The 19,255-nt window shown below is 31.8% G+C and overlaps 1 protein-coding gene and 1 long non-coding RNA gene across 2 annotated transcripts in view; one reads left to right on the top strand and one right to left on the bottom strand.

Moving 5' to 3' along the window:
* The window catches only part of LOC136978211 (cytochrome P450 3A11-like), a 230,304-nt gene that overhangs the window by 183,434 nt on the left and 27,615 nt on the right, over positions 1-19,255 (bottom strand). The window lies entirely within an intron of this gene.
* LOC136978166 (uncharacterized) lies at positions 2,261-4,839 on the top strand. The gene is made up of 3 exons (XR_010881183.1): positions 2,261-2,395; positions 2,466-2,625; positions 4,556-4,839. It is a non-coding gene; the product is annotated as an uncharacterized lncRNA (long non-coding RNA).

Raw genomic sequence — 19,255 nt, 5'->3', positions numbered from 1 at the left:
TTTTTAATGCATTAATATTGTATTGGTAAATGCTTTAAAATAAAATTTTGAATAACTTATGTTATTGCATTACTTTACCAAGTGCTTATATACTTAATTGCATCAGTTTTAGCACCTATTTAATTAGTTTCATTCACGACAGCGAGTGATGTGGATGATTGTTTCTTTTAAACTATTTGATCGAAAAGTTACATAAAATTGGGGATGCATAATCATCCGAAATTATTATTATAATTTTGACTGGAAATCACTGGATTTATGCAATTTTAGTTTAATTAATGTCGTATAAAACTGACTCAAAATACCCCAAAATGGCGGCTCAAGAAGTAGGTCACGCGTGTCCTGACTTTCTTATACAGACCTTGACCCACTGTAGTTGCTAGTACTGCCATCTTGCGGTAAAGTCTGCAAACCATGACGTCAGACTACGGTCATCTCCCGGAGGGTTAAACACGCGATACGAGAGAAGAGAGAGCGACGTGACTTCCGATCATCGCGCGATCGCCGGAAAAAAGTATGATAATTTTTTTATTTTTCGTCTCAGGTCCAAACGTAGGGTATTGCTGAACTCGTCTCGGTCCTCTCAGTTCGGATCCCCGTACTTTTGGACCGGAGACGAAAAATAAGAAAGTTATCATATTCACCATTTCGGTTAATGTTACTTATGGCAGCGAACATAGCGGCCGTTCCGACTGTTTGTGCTCTCGACTGACCTCTCAGAGGGGAGCTGCTGGCAGGCCGCAATGTGCTAAACGTCACTAGTTATTGATTCACGGTTGTTCTTTAACAAAAGAAAAAACAGGAGGTAGCGTTTGACTGTTCGTGCAATTTCTTACCTTTCACGGAACTTTTTTTTAATGGTTTGCAGACTTTACCGCAAGATGGCAGTACTAGCAACTGTAGTGTCGTCTGCTTAATTTTCTTTTTTCTATTTAGGTTAGTTATTTATTTTTATTTAATTTTATTTATTTAACTAAGTTAGGTTATTTAAGTTAGTTAACTTAGTTAAATAAATAAATAAATAACTTAGGTTAAGTTAACTAGTTTGGTTTGCACATTTTCACCGCTAGGTGGCGACGCTTCCAACTACGGTGTCCTCTGCTTAATTTTCTATTTTCTACGCAGCAATTTTGAAGATGAACTTCCTTAAGCTAGCATTAGAAGTAGTCAAAGATAAGGAAACATGTATCGAGTGATTACAAGATCAAAGTCTCCTTCGTAAAGCAAAAAAGTGTAATAGATGCAGAGAGTGAATGAAATTAGAAGTGTGATAATGAAGATAATGGCATAAAATTAGTGGCGTAGCGTAGTGGGGGCGGCCCGGCTGGGCGGCACTTTTAGGAAGCGGCAAAATTTCACAATAAACAATAATAATATCTTGTAAAAATTTTTGTAATAAATATGATTATTATATTGTAAAACATATGGCATACATGACTTTTTTATTTGTAACCTGTACAATACACAATAATGATGATTGTTCTTGCCGAAAAGTTCTTTAGAATTACTGTATATTTTAGTCTTTTAAATTGAGATACCTAAATAAGGGGCGGCGAAATTTTCCTCCGCCCCAGGCGGCTTACACCCACGCTACGCCACTGCATAAAATGCATTTTAACGGCAAGCAACGCGACTCCCGATCGCGATAGCGAGGCCGACTTAGCGGAAAGAGCGACGCGACTTCCGATCAGCGCGCGATCGCCGAAAAAGTATGATAACTTTTTTATTTTTCGTCTCCGATCCAAAAGTAGGTTAGCGTTGAACTCGTCTCGGTCCCCTGAGTTCAGGTATATACCCAAACACCCGAAATTCCATAGGTGGTAATCTATAGTACCCCCTTATTTTTTAGTATAATACAATTTACAAAATCAAAAGTTCGTATATCGTCAGTGACACAATGAATAGTTTTCAAGAATTCATTCTTTGATTACTTTAAAAATATCAATGAAGCAGAAAAAAACATAATTTTTCTGTATTCATGGCAATGATGTAATAATTACTGTCCTTTCGAAAATTTGTTTTTCTTTTACTAATAATCGAAGTGTGAAGTGTGAAAATGAGCTAAATATTTTTTATTTAAAAAGCTTTATTTCTCTATTTTTTCAATTTCATTTATTCAGTTTATACTTTCTTTCTAGAAATTATCCTGAATCATTTTTTAGTTCAAATAGACACTCTAGCTCTATCTAAAAATATATGTAGAAAATCTATCATACGTAGTCCAATAATTTTTTGTTTGTTTTATTTTATGTAGTTTGATGAATCGCTCAATAACAGGAGAAATTAAGTGGAATTCAAAAACTTTACCAAAGAATTTGGTACTACAAGTGGCTGCCTATCAACTGCATTATGATCCTGAATATTGGGAAAATCCTGAAACGTTTGATCCCGATCGGTTAGAAAATTAAAACCATAAATTAATATAAATTCTGCTTTTTCTACAATACTTTTCTAATATGTTTTAGATTCTTACCACAAAATAAGCAGAAGTTAAATCCTATGATTTTCCAAGCTTTTGGTTATGGTCCTAAAAACTGCATTGGAATTCGGTTTGCTTATCTCTCCATAAGACAGATATTTACACATCTTTTAACCAAATATAAATTCGAAATATGTGAAGCAACGGTAAGTAATATGACAGCTTTATTTAAATATTTTTTGGTAACGCAATATATGATTCTCTGCTGTTGTGAAATTTGATATTTCAATCTGATTATTAATTTTTTTTATGAACAATTCAGTTGATATTTTTTTGTTTTTCCTTCTCATTTTTGTTGACTGATGCAGTTAAGTTAATCCAGTAAGAAATAACTAATAATTGAGATAGGTAATAATAATGATGATGATAACAGTAATATTATTATTACACATCATATTATATATCAACATAATTAATATTATTATTATTGTTATTATTATTATTATGGTGTGTTCTACATGACATGTGTACTGGTGCCTATCTCTATCCAGACCAAAACCAAGGCATAACTACAGGACATACTATTATTTCGTTTTCACACTAATAGCTTGTTTTGTTTTAAAAGAGACCAAAATAATAATAATAATAATAATAATAGTCTATTTCTCTATTTTTAAGACATCGAAATGAACAGTTCACTATGTGTCTTTCACTTATATTAGAGAATGACATAATACTGTATAATATTTAGAAAAGCTGTTAACTCGTCTGCCAATTATATGTCAGTTTATCCGTTAGTAATAAATTATGTGGTGAGAATTAATGTGCAATTTTAGTAATTATTTTATACATTACAATTTAATTTAATTTACATTTTAGTGAAAAGAATTCAAATTTCATACATAAGAATAATCTTTACGAATTTGTAATAATGTATGCAATACAAAGATACGAGATGCAAAACAAAAAGATACTGTATAACTTTAATTGCAAACAGTATTTATTAGTACAAACAACTGGTTTATAGAAAAACCAATGCGACATGAATCCAGAGTTTAACTAGATGTAAGTCTAAGATGATAAAAGTTTTTTTTATCATGAGATAGTATTCATTGCAGGCTTTCTCTAAATTACATATTGTTAATTCATCCAGAATTTAACTGACTATTACAATTTTTGGCACGCAAAAGTGATGTTCATTGTGAAAACGTCTATTTAATCGGATTGAGATGAAGATGGCAGCCTACACTAAAGTTGATTTTTAGGGATTGAAAAAGGATAAAAACTTTGCAGTATTATAGATGGAGTATTGTCTTCAAATTAATAAGTGTAGCGCATTAGAACTTTTCCTCTTCGAGTTTCTAAAATAAGCACCAGAATAGATAGGAGTAACAGATATTTTACATAAAAATACATTACCAACACCAATAAAAAAAATTGTTAAAATGGAAGGATTCTTTGTTCTTACAGTAATTATAGTTTATTTACTCCACTAAACGTTTCACTTATGATTCTCATATTATTATAATTAAATTGTTGGGTGCAAAAGACGATAAGCCATACTAACAAGGAGAGGGCCATTCGTTCGGGTCTCCATTTCGAACGTCTGGCCCTCTCCTTGTAAGAAAAATATAAGTATCATATTTAAATCAGTAAACAAATCTCGAAATCGATATATTTAATAATAAAAAGAGCAGTGCACATACAAATATAATACTTATGTATTATCTGTAAATTAGTTTATGTGTAAATGTTCATTTTCTCATGTTCTAGTCGTTTGTGTGAAAGCTATTAGCGAGGTTGAGGCCGAAGTTTTCAACGCGAAAACGTGTACGTCGGACGTTCAGCACCGCTTTCCTGTAAGCCTAGAATTTTGACAATGGCGTTTCCACTGACGTTCCAAACGCCATTGTCAAAATTCTAGGCTTACAGGAAAGCGGTGCTGAACGTCCGACGTACACGTTTTCGCGTTGAAAACTTCGGCCTCAACCTCTCTATTGATTTTAATTGCATATGTTCTTACTTTAGATATAAAATACTAAAAACAAGTGAATATATGTATATGTATTGAAATATATTTAATTATTAGATTTACATATTTATAAGTTATATATACATATATTTATTTATTTTCAGAAGTCGTTAATAGAAGGTTACGAACATATTGTACTGAAACCAGTGAACGAATTGATTTTAAGAGCCGTTCCTACTTCTTAAGTTCTGATTATAATGCAAATGCCGATTTATGAAATTGGTATTTGATTACGAATTGAAATTTAATAAATTTCAAAGCGTCTGAGCTAGTGACATAATCGATGTTTGTTTATGAAATATATAAAGTCTATATTTTATGTAAAAGCTTAAAAATAGAAATATACCTTATATAGCTTAAAATGCTGCATAATCACAATATGTTTGATCCCAGGAAAGAAATTTAACGTAGAATGTAGAAATGAACGTAGTCATCGAAATTCAATAGATTATTTGAATTACTTTATTACACTTTTGTACGTAAAATTATTTAATTAATATTATTTATACAAACTTTGCAAAATGTTTCTCATTCGTTTATTGAATGAATTTTTCTTCGATATTTTTAAAATGTTAGAAATGCGTATTTCAGATTTTATTGTTAGAATAAAAATTTTATTTTCAAAAGAGTACACTTTGTATCCAGATCATTCCATATATTATTTTGATTACTCGTAGACTAGAAATTTAGCACAAGATTAACGCTTATAAACATCGGAATTAAAATAATTACATTTACAAAAATATACAGAAATTCACTTGCATAACATTAGAGCATTGCCATATGATCCCAATGACGTCATACATGGAGCGTCATCGTCATCGTTAGCGGGAGACAGTGTCTTCCGTGAGTCTTAACCAGCATTTTATATTATGCGATTTTATGAACAAATCATTTATTTAAACAATTGCAAAGTTTACACAAGATATAAAGTAAAATTAGTCACATTTCTAAATATTGTATTCCATTTGAAATCAGATAAATTTTTTATTTCAAGACAATAATATGAACAGAATTGATGGGCCTATTGAATAATTGATGTTCCATCCAATTTACTTATGTCATCATTTAATAAATCGAATAAGATTATTGTTACAAATCTCTAAGTTATTCGGTAAGTTCTATATTACAGTTATATGCCAAATACTAATGAGAAAAATTCGTATGATCACACATTAAGATACTTTCTTCGCAAGTAATTTTTACACATTATAAGATATTTCCAAAACTTACTTGGCATATTCATTATTTTTTGATATTTATATCTAAATTCGGCTTTCAATTATACCGGATAATACAATACATTAGTAGCTTAGTATTACACGAAGTACTAAACATCTCTAGAGAAGATAATTAGAGAATTAAACCATTATAAAGTGTTCTATGACTCGTGTTTTACATACACCGAAATAAACTAGTGACGAGGACAATTGATATGAAGTATAATGGCTGAAATCTTAAAGAATGTGGATCGGAGGTTAAATCCAGTGTCTGCGACCAGATCTTCTTACATGAAAGGAAGCATGAAATATATATATACAGTATTTCATGACAACAAAAATCAGTTTTGTCTTAGCTGAAGGTTATAATAGTGCCAACCCTGCACACACAGTACACAAATTGATCCACGAATTGTCTCCTTTTTTAAGTATATTTGAATACAGGCGCATACTACGACTTCTATTAATTAAATATACCGGATGTTAGTAATAATAATTCCAACGAGTTTGTATACAAAAAATTATATTTACGTTTCGTTTCACATAACACAAAAATTCGAATTTAGTTCTCGATGTCTCAGTATTACAAGCGTTTATTTTACATTTATACATTATCTGTCTACGTCATACACTCAAAGAATCCAGAGAAAGCTTAATCTTGAAAATACGGATGTGTTGTATACAAAATTGTAAAATCTTCATAAAGACCGACTGTTCACGAGATCCTATTTTTCACCTTTCCACCTTCAACCACCAAAATTGAATAGCCTGGATGTCCCTTATTATACAAGTTACCGTGCAAATTTCGGTTTGTATTAGGTAATTGTAAAAGCCTTACTGTCCTTAAATTCTAATATTATTGTTAATTGTCTACTTGGAATTTACTTATTAATAGGACTTTATACTGGTGTTTAAAGATTGGCACAGTAATGAGAGTTAGTTCAGGAAAGAAAAAAATTTCTTTATTATATCACCTGTAGTAATAATTTCTGTACACATATTATACGTGTTTCGGGCTAACATGCCCCTCATCAGCAGTATTACTACCAAACACTAAAAAGTAACAATAACAAAACAAATAAGTTACTGTATAACTTAAAATTTCTTAGCAATAAAATACAATTTTAAAACTTACTGTAAAGTACATATTCCAATCCCGAGTATAACTGGATATTTCTCGTTTTACAATTAAACATTTCACTGTATAATTAAAATTAAATAAATAAAGTAAATAAAGACAGTAAATTATTAAAATCTAACAACATCATGTAAAAAATTTAAAAACTCACATCAAGGTTTCGTTTGCCACCATTCAACAGCGTTATGATAAGAAGACTATTAACTATGCTTTTTTATAAACGTCATCAAGTATGGTGCTCCAGGATTGGTGGATTATACGACCCAAATTATTGTTTATTCTATTTCTTTCTTCCTTTATGTTTATATGTTCGTATAATTGACGTTTGTAATTATTTGATTCTTTTTATAGTATGAATATGTTTTTATAGTAACCGTGGGCACACACAACATATGTATGTGTGGGCACACACATACATATGTTGTGAATTCATTTTTTGACTATTTTCTGTGCGGAGGTGTCAAAACACGATGATTCTAAAAGCAACAAAGGTGAAACGTCACACGATTAAAATATTATAACAGCCGGAAAAGTAAACTTCAGCTAATTACATTGCTATGTTGCTATTGTAGAAAACTTAAAAATTATAGATCAATTTCTTTGACGGGTGATAAATAAATTGCCTATTAAATTTGATATAGAGAAGTGATCAAAATACCAAATCAATGAATTATTTCGTCAATCTTAAGGTTGTGCCTGTTGCAATTCTTTCATTTGATGGTTTACTCCAAATTAATAATTTTTGTCGGTGAAAGTTTATTTAATGTCTGTTAAAATTGTTTGTTAAACAATAAAAAAAAATCATTATCAAAAGTATTTTTGAAGAAATAAATTAAATCTGTATAGAAATAAAACTTTTGAAAGTAATTTCTATTTTGAATTGTTTCGAATATAATAAACTACGCAATAAACACGTGAAGGACTGCGGATGGATAATTAATATTAAGTTTCTTAATTTAAAAAGATTTTAACACAATGAGCTTAACATCAAAACATTCCGAAGTTAAGACAATGAAGAAAATATACATTTTCAAGTCTATGTTTTAATCCATTTTCTTCATTGTCTTAACTTCGAAATAGAAGATATCCAGAGTTATGTAACGACATGTAAATGAATGAAATTGGAATACTCAGAACCACCACTAGAGGGCCAGACCAGTTATAAATATGTTAAGGACTTGATGGTATGGTAAGAAGATTATACTTCCGTTTTTAATGTGAAAACGTCAGATCCTCCATAGAAAGGCTGACGTTGATATCGTTTTAACCATGTGAATTTTCTACTTACTGTTTGTTTTTTCGTGAAGTTTATCTTCATGTATTTTTAGCTGTTACTTCTGTGGTTGGTGTAAAAAATGGATTAAAACATAGACTTGAAAATGTATATTTTCTTCATTGTCTTAACTTCGAAATAGAAGATATCCAGAGTTATGTAACGATCAAAACATTCCTTAATAATTTTTAAACAAATTATTCTATGAATCAAATAATTCTTTATAATCTCTATGTAACCTCACCAAATTTATCCTTATTCAAATCTTCACTTAATGCCGATAGTGATTGAAACATGACGTCATCTTCAATTGATTCTTGGTCCGTGCCCAATCATTTTCTTCGTAGATTATATTGTTGACCAAAGAACATCTTTTTAAATATATAAATGCTTTCTTCAATGGTCTTTTCTTGTGTTTTTCAAAAGGATTAATTTAATCTGGAGACAGACAAAAATTACACTCCTCTTCGTAATCGGAATCCTGCAGAAGTGAAAAATATGTATTAACAAATCTTAACTTTAACTTCGATCCGAATTCAATAGTTTTTGTTATGAACAAATACAATACATTTATTATAAATTGTCTACGCGGAGTTGACGTATTAATAGTACTTTATACCGGTGTGTTGGTTATCAACACAAGGTTATCAACATGATCAGAAAAATCAAAAAATCTTTATTTTATCACCTGTAGTAGTTTTTCCTGTACACATATCATACATGATAATCAATACACCGGTATAAAGTGCTATTAATACGTTAACTCCACGTAGACAATTTATAATAAAGTACTGTACATTTAAGGAATGTAAGGCAACTAAATTTACTTAATTCTTTTAATAAATATAATAGTTTTGACGAAAGCAGAGAATGAAGGAAGTAATTCTAATTCCTGTTAGAATAATGTTACATTACTCGAATTTTTTTTTTTTTTATTAACTCAGAAAAAATTTATTTAATAAATAATTAATTTGCAGCCATTTTAAATAACACTTTTTAGACGAATGTGCATTGTTGTATAGTATTTTTCAGTTTTAAACCTTTAAAAAATAATTATTATTAAATTAGTTTCAATTATTTCGATTGAATTATAACTTACAATAGAAGACAATTCTGTTTCATCCGGATTATGAGCAATTTCCTCACATGCCAGGTCTGCAATTCTACTCGTTTCTGTTTCAGTTCGTCGGTTGCCATAACATTTACGCCCATACCTTTGACGAAATCTCCCGTTTATTCAGATCACATGCGGAAAATCCATTTGATAATCAGAAACTAGAGGCATATTGGCCCATATTGAGGCAGAGGCCTCAATATGGGCCAACTGCCCAAAAGCCCGAATTGAACGAATTTGGGCCATTTGTAGAAGTCGATGAATATGGAAGTGTCGTGGCCGGAATCGCCTGGACATGCGATTCCCGCCTTTTCTTGTTCTATGTCGTTTTTGTATTTCAAGTTGGTCGTCGTTACAGAAGTCCGTTAGAGAACGATCGTTAGTTTGAATCTACGATCGGCGATTGGCCAGTAAATATCGTACGATGGCCGGACGAGCTTGAGGCTACGACGCGCTGATTGGCGGATCAACGTTAGCTTCGATCGGTATAAAAAGGGTAGCTTTAGGCGGAAAGTTTAAGTTTTGGTTTGAACTTCAAGTTGGTCAGTTAAGTGTTCGGTTTGAAGGTGTTTTCGTCTGTTGCTGCGTCATCGAACGACGTAAGGGATATACGGCTAACTACTCATGAGAAGTCTATCGCAAGGTGTCCTTTCCGCCGGACCTGTTCAGGATTTAGTGACTATTAGAACTCTTATTTTGTGTGTGCGTGAAATCTACGTTGTAAACATCTTTTTAGTGTATTCTGTAGCTGTTGTGAATATTGTAAGTTTATGTAACGTTGAATTGTTATAAACGTTTTTGTGAATTGTGAACCGTAGTTGTGGCTTGAATTTGACTGGAAGGTTGATGAAGATGCCCGGATATGGGTCTCCGCAAGTATTTTATGAATACGGACTACCCTTTTAACAAGTTGAATATGGTCCAATAACAGAAATGTCTACATACGGTCCAGATGTACAGTACAAGGCGTTTGGTATGTTTCAACTAAAGTACCTGATTATGGGTCGCCTATACGAAGCTCAGAGTATGGATGGCGCCAGAATTTACTCAATATTAGCAAGCGCCCGAATAGTATGAATATGGTCCGTCGACAGTAGTAGAGAGAAGCGAACCTCCGTCAGATATTTTAGAAAATCAATCAGTAAGAGAAGTGCTCGAAAACGAGCATTCAGATGAAGTAATTGCTGAGGAAGAAACACATTCTTCATTAAAATCTGTTGAATGCTCCTCGCATCTTAGTTATCAGCACATTAAATGTATGTGTCCTTAATTTCCTTACAGTATTAATTACATATAAATATAAAAATACAATTAACAAATAATATTGACAGATTTATATGAACTGAAATAAGTTACATGATTGTTTTCTGGGCCGAAACTATAAGGAAAAGCCGAGGTTTTACCCTTTCTGCCCGATATTATATAGCCAATATCTGAATGATAAACACTAATTAGGAATCATAGAAGATATATAAATGTTTTCGAATACAAAAACAAAAACTAATAATTAATTAATGTTATAAATAAAGTGTATGGACACAAGATGGAAGTAGAGAGGAATCAATGTATAGGTACCGTTACCCCTGAAATTATTGATATGTGAACAGGTATTGTCGATACTGCAGTTACATAATCTACAAATTGAATATTTAAAACACATTTTACTCAGAATGTTCATTATATTGTATCAAGAGAGATTAAGTAAGCTTTTGTGTATACGTTAATAAACATCCAGTTGTTTATTTCGACCGGGTACTCTTCAGTAATATTACATTTTCAGTTGACTTTATAATTAAAACAATTTACACTTTTCACGCAATTAATAATGTCTAATCAAAATGTAATATTCATGCTTTGTGACAAAAATAGGCTTTTGTTAAATTTTTAGTTTTATTTTTGTGGATTTGCAATAGAATAAAGTTTCAAAATATATTTCGACAATAAGGATTTCGTCTGTTTATTTGGTGTAAACTATTTGTCATTTTCTTTGTTTCTGTGACGGACGAAGGGACGAAGGTGTTCAATCAAAAGTTTTCGATTGTCTTCCCTCCACCATTTTATCAAAGGATCTGTTGAAAACCATAAAAATTATTTCCCACGAACTTGCTTCCTCGTGTGAGGATGATCCATCTTGTTAGACGTATGTCACCCGGAACTTTCAGAAGTAATTCACGTATTGGACACCCGACCCTTAACAACGAGATTCTGACCTCACGGAAAAAACCCAAGTGGAAAAATAATACGAGGGAACGATGACAAATCCAGTCAGTCGTCGTTTGGTTAGCCACCGCGGACCCCGCAATCTTCCGATCTACTTCCGAAGCGACCCCACCTAGAAGACCGTGGACATAGTACCGTGCGGATTGTTTTATATTGTGGACTGTTTATTCTGTGGATTGTGAACCTCTGAGGAATATACAGTCTCGGATCGTGGATACCCGGCGGCTCAAGGACTCTCGCATCTCCTTAACCAAGGTATTTATCAACGCGCGAATCGTATGTAAACTCTCTCTCTCTGTGTATCTCGAAATACGTCCTTGTTAGCTATGCGTCGTGCTGTAAAGTTTTATACATTTTTATAAAAGTTATTCTTGTTACTTAGCCAGTGTCCCGAGTGACTCACTTCCTCGGTTCTCCTACCTCTACCTCCTCAGCGAACATACCCGCTCACCCGCGACCGCTCGCGTGACGTAAGAACTCTGCGTCGCGATTTCCGAGTCTTGACGGACTCGGTGGTGTCACATCCTGACGAGGGGTCAAAGAGACTCCGACCCTCCGGTCATATTTCTCTCTTTCAAATTCTTATATAATTATTGAATTCACGCGAAGAAAATTTTACGAATTGCTATGTTTATTGTGTTTACTTTTATTCTCTAATTTCTGATAATCAAATGGACGTTGATAATGCACATGAATATTCCTCGTCTGATCTAAAAGATATTGGTGCGGAAGATTTCGTTAAGGATATAAATGTTATTCCCACCGACGAATCTCAAATGGGTACAAGAAGAACCACAAAACTGACATGTAATGAAACTGCTGATAACCCGGAAGAAACAGAATTGTCTTCTTCTGTAAGTTACAATTCAATCGAAATAATTGAAAATAATCTAATAATTCTGATCATTTAAAGGTTTAAAATTGAAAAACCCATGACAACACTACACAATCTAATAAAATGTGTTAATTAAAATGGCTGCAAGTTGTATATTTATTATAAATGAAAATTGTTCTCAATTAATAAAAAAAAATCGAGTACTGTAAAATTATTCTATCAGAATTCAGAATTTTTCACTTTTTACATGATTCCGATGACGAAGAGGGGTTTTATTTTTGTTTGTCTTCGAATCAAATTACTACCTTTGAAAAACACAAAAAAAGACCACCGAAGAAAGCATTTCTATATTTAGAAGTATATTCTTTGGTCAAAGAAACCATCTACGAAGAAGACGTTCGGATGATTCATGGTCCGTGACCATGAGTCATCCGAAGATGTGGGTTTTACAAACAACGTTATTGACGTCATGTCTCGGTTGGAGTCGTCGTCCGTTGATTTGAAGCACTGTTTGGAGCAGACTCCTAATATGTCTCTGTTGGAGCTTAGTAAGGTTATACTGGAATTGACTCAAAGGAAAAAAAAAACAACAATTGGAATTGATGATTGGTTTGATTTTGATTGTCGATTAATTATTAAAGCCAGAAATAGAGTCTGGTCAGAGTTCAAGAAAAATGATTTGGTGGCTCGGACAGTTTTTGTTCTGTACCGAAGTCTGGTGTAGAGATTATGTTTAGCAAAAAGAAAAAAAAAAAAAAAAAAAAAAGACTTTCGTAAAAAGTTACAAAATGCAATAAACTTAAATATAATAGATTATTTTGCAACAAACTTAAAAATAATAGATTATTTTGGAATTTATGTAAAGTAAGAGGAAATTGTGTTAGGATTACTATTAGTTTACTTCATTGGTTTAGTTATTTCTTCCCCCTTTATGGCTCTGAGAGACCATATAATGTAGATTTAGCGGTTTTTAATGACAGATTTGGTCGAATGAAATACCGGATTAGTATATTTTGGAGGAGGAATTGAGTGACGCGTTTTAAGTAAGTCGAGTGTTGGTGGTGCCCCGAGAATAGATGGTATTCCTATCGATTTTTGGAAAATTAATAGTGCTTTTCCTTATTTATTAGATAATTTTAATAAGGTTTTGGAAACTGGTGTTGTTCCGGATGAATGGAAGAGTTCTTTATTGGTTCCGGTGCCTAAGAGTGGTTCTAAGGCAGTACTTAAAAATTATAGAGGCATTTCGTTGTTGTGTTGTTTCTAAGATTTTTTATAGTTTTGTATAATAGGTTAATAAATTGGTTGAATATGAGAGATATTCTGTCAGAGAGTCAGGCTGGTTTTCGTGCAGGTTACTCGACTGTTGACAATATTTTCATTTTGTATACTGTTATATCTAAGACATTAAGTAGGAAACGGCGTAAGGTTTATGCAATTTTTATAGATCTGCATTTGCATTTGATTCCGTCGACAAGAATTTATTATGGAGAAAATTATTAAAATTTGGTTTAAGTTTTGTTTCTTTGTTGGCAGAGTTATAGAGTGGCTCGAATGTTAGGATTAAATGGAGGAATCGTTCTCAGTCTTTCTTTTCTGATAAGGATGTTTAGACAGGGTTGTATTTTAAGCCCTATTCTTTTTAGTTTATTTTTAAATGATTTATTGAATTGTATTAATGATTCCGGGGTGGTATAGATATTGGTGGTGTTTCTGTTAAGATCTTAGCGTACGCGGATGACGTGGTAATTTTAGCGGATTCCCCTAGGTCGTTACAGGGGTCGATTGACCTCTTGGATAAATATTTAAAGGATAATAGTTTACAATTAAATCTTGCAAAATCTAAAATTGTGATTTTTCGAAATGTTGGCAAGGCTTCTAAGATTGATAAATGGTGGTTCAGGGGTGTCCCAATTTCGGTTGTATCACAATATAAGTATTTAGGTGTAATTTTTAAAAGTACAGTAGAGCATCGATTATCCGACTCAATTGGGGACAGGTGTTGGTCGGATAACTGAAAAAACGGATAACCGAAAAGTATGAAAAAATACATCATTAGTACAGTATATTAGTATATTCCATGTAATTAGTATATTAGTATATCGCTATTAACCTACTTCGCATTGAATTTTCATTGATGTTAAACCTAACAAAAGTTTTTTTTTAAAAAATAATAATCGTCGCTATTGTATCGTTAAAAATTATTTCATTATTTTGCACAAAATAAATACAGTAATGTACTGTTTATTGAAAAATACAGTATAAAACAAATATATATATATATATTCCGGTTACATATTTTACATAAAGTAGGTCTATACATTAGAAAAAGAAGTCCAAAATTTTCTTTTGCTTCACAGCTGACCCTCGTTTTTTTGCCGCTAAATCTCGCACACGTTTTAAAAATCAGCAATTGAATAGCGTCGTTAAATTATCTTCCTCCTCTCTTGGTTCATATGGAGGTTGTAGCCTATATTCGCCTTTCCTCCGATGAGTGGTGTGATGATCGCTACGCGACCGAAGAGCCAGCACGGCCTAAACGTACGCGCGGGAAACCGTGCCTTCCGGGAGGACTTTTATGGGAAACTGGCCTCCTATTCAGTCGTTATTGGCTAGGAGAAAACCCGGAAAACTCCTAGCAGCCAGCCTGTCCGAGTCACGGCGCGAACCCACGACCGAACTTCCCAGCGTTCAGGGTCTGGACACCACCGATGAGAGCGTCGTTAAATAAAATTAAGCCTCGTTTAAATACTGGCTTCCCTTTCATGGTCGAGCTAGTGTTACCAGCTAAAACACGCAAAAATTTAACAAAAATAATGTTAACGTAGCCAAGTCATAGCCAAATATTGTAGCGGCACATCACTAGCGGACATTTCAATTTGCCGACTAGAACGCGATTCTAGTCGGCAACGCTGATTAACCGATGTGTCGGTTGATCGGAGGTCGGATAATCGATGCTCTACTGTAATGGTTATTTTAATACTCGTGAGGTCTTGTAGAATTAATGCCGAGATAAAAATGGATAAAGTTATTCCTATGTGTAAGTCTGCGAAGTTGCGAAATTTGAGGGATCAGTTAGTTATTTAATGCTGTGGTGGGTTCATCTCTTCTTTATGCTTCTGAGGTGTGGGGTCTTGGATACAGTATTACTTACTTTTGTTAAGAGATTGTATGGGCTTCCAGGTGTACTCCTGGCTATTTAGTATCTATGGAGCAGTGGCGTAGCGTAGTGGGGGGCACTTATAGGCAGCGGCAAAATTTCACAATAAATAATAATATCTTGTAAAAATACCTAAATAAGAAGGCGGCGAAATTTTTCTCCGCTCCGGACGGCTGACACCCACGCTACGCCACTGCTAAGGAGTGTTCATTGATTCCTTTATCTTGCTTCATCCTGAACAAATGTGTTAATTGGATCTTTAAAATATTTAGTTTAAAAGAAGAACGCCATAGTGAGATTTGTTTGCGTTTTGTCTTGAAACAAGTAGAGTTGCCTTGGTCGAAGTATTGGTTTGGCTAATTGTACAAGGAATGAGATCGATTTTGATAATTTAGTTCAAGATGTTAATAGTGTTTATTTACTAAAGTTAAATAGTTTTGATAATTATATTTCGAAGGTGAATCATGGTATATTCCAAAACACTTACAGTGAGTGGTATAAGAGTTTGAATTAATCCTTTTTTGATTTTTTTATTTATAATAGTAATTTTAATGTTATGGCAGTATTAGTGCAAGTGAGGTGTAACTCATTAAATTTTTTATGTAATTACAGAAGGGGCATTTGCATGTGTGGTGCGGCTGACTCACCATTGGATGCATCTCACGTTATTACTGTTTGTACTTTTCTGTCAAAATTGCGTGAGAAAATTTTTTGGGGTTCCCTGTTTTCCATTTAATAAGTTTAAAAACTTATTTCTGATTTTGATTCATTTTTTAAGGTATTTATTTTTCTAAAGAAGGTTAAATTGTTTATTTTATAACATTGATCAAAATTACCATGAAAAAACATTGTTTTTTCCTTTTATTGTTCTTAGGTTTATAGTGAAAATTGTTGTTATTTTATGTAAATTATGCCCTGGGGCATGGTCTATTTAACCTACTGTTGCTTGGATTACTTGGGAGACTATCCGAGTATTTGAACAAGTGATAAAATTGTTTTCTGTCTTTTTTTTCCTAGGTAAGTTTTTAATCTAGGTGGTTGTTAATTAATTTACTTTTTTCGTTCTGGATAGTTCTCCCATGTAGTTCTTTTAAGTTTTGCATTATTTTTTGATTTAATTTTAAGTTTAGAATGATTTATTAATTAGTTATGATAATATAAATCCATTACAATAATATATCACAAATTATGTTGTATAACTGTAAGATTTTGTATACTTGTGTTTTTGTTTCCTCCTTTATCCCCACATCAGGATTTTTTGTACCAGTATGCTAAATAAATAAATAAAGAGTTATCTTATTCTATTTATGATTAATAATTGTAACTGAATAACATTGATTATAAAATAGATCTACAGCATTACAAAAGTTATTAATAACAGTTTCTATATGATTCCAGGAGATTGCATTTGGAATTTCATGAAGAAATGCATTTTTGAATCTAGACTATTAGTCTCATTTATATAAAACAAAATTCTCATTAAACTCGCTCGGTTCTTGTGTAAATGAGTATAGAACTTCAATGGGAGATTTACCTTTATTTCTTTCTACTATATATTTCATGCAATAGTAACCACATCTAACAGATGTAGGATTCTGAAGAAAACTAGAGTTATATCTTATTTCTTTTTTAGATGTTTTTAAATATTTTATGATTTCTTTCGGAATTATCTCTGTTTTCAATCTTACATTTTTTAACTTATATTCTCCAAAAGGATCAAAGAATTCAATGAAAGGATATTTGGGATCATTATAATAACAAACCCAGTGTGTGCCATTTCCAGTTGAAATATCTAAATTAATTATACCGTTTTCAAATTTTCTAATTGTTTTCGGTAATAGATCAATTGTAAACACACCTCTAAAACCTTTTTCATTTTTTATATTATCATTTATCGTCTCATTGGATATTCCCAATTCTGAATCACTCCTTTCCCCCTAATTTGAAATTTGGCCATATAGGACCTAAAGGGCCTTTTGGAAGAAGGAGACCGCCTTTTTTTTTATTACATCCTGATCCAGTTACTTTATCTGAAGCTTTTTTAACTCCCCATCCTGCTGCACCTGACAAGGCTCTGTAGCTAAAGTTGTTAAAATTGGAATTAAAAATGGTAAGAAACCTCCATTCTTTTTTAATTGTGTTTTACTTATTTTTATTCTCTTTCCTTCATTAATATTTTTTATTTGAGTTTTTGTTAAAAACATATCATGATTAGGAGGTTTAGATTTATCTATTTGTAAATTTATTTCTTCATCATTCTTAAAGGCTGATTTCAATTTATTCTTTTGAGATTCACTGAGATAGATTCTGGTCTTAATATAATTACTCATTTTATTAGATAAAAATTTTGAATAATACTCTTTCACCGTATTGGCTGTTATTTCTCCTGAGTTTAATAATAGATCTAGAATTTCAACAATTTTATTATGTACTTTTTTATCTCCACCTAACAGCTTATCAGTTAATTTTTCTAATTCACTAACTAATCCTTCTCCACTAATTTTAAATGATTGTGAAGCAGACTTTAAAACTTTTAATTTTTCTCTATAAAGTTTAAATAAATCTAAATCAGACTACAAACATAAGTAAAATTCAGCACCATTCTCGCAAGTAGTTCTGTATAAGCTTATGCCATTTGATTAAATAATAATATATAATTATTACAGTATGTATGGTATAATCTCGAATATCCAAGGTGTAAAAAGCGAGGATATCCCGCATGATGAAAAACTCAGATAACACGGAATGTTTGATAGAAAGTAATCGACAAAATAGTTCACAAATATGTTGTTATAAAACCAAAGTTCCGTGATGATTAATATTGAATTTCTATCATTTTTAAAAATTTATATCGTCATGAGAAATCATTACAGTAATTATTTTTCTTAAACTTCTGGAGCTTTTATCTAATTTTAGCGAACTATATTGTAGTCTACTATATTTCTTGTCTTTGCTGACAAAGTATTCTTCCAGGATTCTCCACAAATAATATAAAATATCGGTTAAAATTTGTTTAGATTAAGCTCTACAATACGTAAAAATTAAAGTTGCGTTGTATGTTCAGACAAATTTTACAAACTGCTTACAATCAATAGATTTTTATGAAACTTGTTCCGTAATTGTTTATCAATTAATGAAACGCATAACTATTCATAATTAATCATAACAAAATTTAAAATTCCTTTGTATTTTGCTTCTTTTAACATTTACTAGTCAGCGTTTAATTTTTCGATTTCCTATGTATAGTATATTTATTTAAAAAATATTAATTAAGCTGACTTACTTAGAATACATAAACATATAAAGAAGACATATATACTGCTCTTTAGTTTTTCTCGTATTGTGAAATAATGAACAGAGATAGTCCCCTTGCCGAAACAAAATTCATCATATTCATAACAACTTCATCTGTCGACAACGATTTTTTCTTCACACCTAATTTTATAGAATTAATAAACTATTAGAATATCGGTACTGAAATGTTTCATCTTTATTCCCTATATCTTTTACATTAATTTAATTAAATGATTGGCTTTAATTCTCAACTTTATTACAGAAAAATGGATATGAATTAAAAACCTACTTAATACTATACAATAAATTGTATATATTCTAATTCTAATTATTTTAATTAAAACAATGTTACTATTGAAATAAAACCGTATTTAATATCGGATGTCCTGTTTAAAACTGACGCATTTTAAATTGTTGCAAAGCCTAATTCTACTTACAGCCTTTCCAAATGTGTCAGTCTCAATCCAGACACCCTGCATATATTTAAAGTGTGATTATCAAAACTTTCATATTTTCTAACATTTTTGAATGCATGGTTAGTCTAATTTAC

The sequence above is a fragment of the Centruroides vittatus genome, unplaced genomic scaffold, assembly GCF_030686945.1.
Source record: "Centruroides vittatus isolate TY-2023 unplaced genomic scaffold, ASM3068694v2 contig_5, whole genome shotgun sequence".
Classification (NCBI taxonomy): domain Eukaryota; kingdom Metazoa; phylum Arthropoda; class Arachnida; order Scorpiones; family Buthidae; genus Centruroides; species Centruroides vittatus.
This window is presented reverse-complemented; position numbering and strand designations above follow the sequence as displayed.